This window comes from Helobdella robusta, assembly GCF_000326865.2.
Source record: "Helobdella robusta unplaced genomic scaffold HELROscaffold_49, whole genome shotgun sequence".
Lineage (NCBI taxonomy): Eukaryota > Metazoa > Annelida > Clitellata > Rhynchobdellida > Glossiphoniidae > Helobdella > Helobdella robusta.
This window is the reverse complement of record NW_008705246.1, coordinates 355284-357189: the sequence shown is the minus strand read 5'-3', so window position 1 is coordinate 357189 and position 1906 is coordinate 355284.

Genomic DNA, 1906 nt, shown 5'->3' with positions numbered 1-1906 from the left:
TGTGTGCGTGTGTGTACCCATGTGTATGCGTGTGTGTGCCTATGTGTGTGTGTGTGTGTGTGTGTGTGTGTGTGTGCGTGCGTGTGTGTAGTGCTCTTGTTCCTGAACGAGACACGTAAAAAAAATTTTGCATCAATGCAGATAATGTACAAAGCACATTTCTCTAATTAGTCGTTAGACTCTGTTTGTTTAGTTAGCACGTCTATGGCATTATTGTATTGTCGTTGTGGTATACATAGGCACACCAACACATCTATGTATGTTTGTGTGTGTTTGTATGTGCGTACGTGTACGTGTGTGTGTGCCCTTAACATGAATGTTTTTGTTGAGTTTCACCTACTAAAGTACATAGCATCTATCTCTTAACAATTATCACATCACATTCAATGCATTCACACGTTGCGTGGTGATGACGATGATGTTGATTGTGGTGGTGGTAGGTATAGTGGTGGTGGTGGTCTGCTGAGATGTGTGAGTGGATGTTGATTTGTCTTGCTAGTGATCACTAGTTGATGAAGAAGATACTTTTTAATTATAGTATTATTATTGCAATTTTTAATGCTAATGAACTCATATTACCATGATTACCATGATCAATTGTTGTTATTATTACTAATTATTAATTCTATTATTGTCATTACTATTGAATTCATACCACCATTATTAATTTCTTAGTTCCGAGGGCGACCCAGTCGCTTGCATTGGTGTTTTATAAATGATATTTATTATTATTATAATAATGAAATTGCTATCGTTGAGATTAAAACTCCGTAGCTACCTGAAATCAAACAGCAACGAAGAACTTAAATGTTTATGGAGCGAGTCCTATAGCAATTATATAAAAATCGACAATTTGCTTCCTGACTCAAAGGACATAAAACAGGCACTCAGCATGTTAACGATGAAACAACTAAATGCAGAACTCGAACATCTATCGCTACTCCGTTGCCAAGGGACAATTTTAAAAGTGATCAAAGACCAGATTCCCGCAGCTAGAATTGCTCACTGGTCGAAATTCACTGCAAACCTCCCAGAAGTACTGTTCAAATTTGTTAGGAGAAGTCTCATCCAACAACTCCCAACAAATGCAAATTTGTTCAGATGAGGCAAATCATCAACGGCTGACTGTCCATTGTGTAAAGCGCGGCAAACAAACAAACATGTTCTGTCTAATTGCAATTTGGTGGCAGCTCTAAAAAGATTCACAATGCGTCACAACAAAATTTTAAACATAATTATAGAAAGGTTGAAAGCATGCGCGGGTCCAGAGGTTTCGATATATGCAGATGTGGACTATGATGGGATCCCTCCAGTGTCTTGTCTCTTCAAATCCCTACGTCCTGACATCGCAATACTTCGTGACGACACAATAGAAATATTAGAGCTGACGGTCTGCCATGAATCCAACCTACTCAACTCAAAAAAATATAAAACCATCAAATACTCAGAAAATCTCAAAAATAATTTGCATGACAATTCAATACACCTGAAAATAATAGTTAATACTTTTGAAATTTCAACATTGGGCTTTTGCAATTTTTTAAATTTATCATTAATCAATAACATTTGGTCAGATCAATTTTATAATAACCTTATTAACTCTGTTATACCGTCATCTTATGCCATCTACTGTGAACGCAATAACAATTGAACTGTTCGTTTAAAACTAATCATATCTCGTTGTACTCGTTTATTTCAAATGATGAGCATCGTAGAATACTATTGTATTTAATTTAATTTAAATCAATTTATCTATTTTATTTTATTTTATTAGATTTTAATTAGACTTTTATCTCATTTTACTATATTTCATATTTTTATATAAATAAAAGAGAGTTCACATTATTATTAAGATGATGATAATGATAATGATGATGCTGATAATGATAATGATGATGATGACATT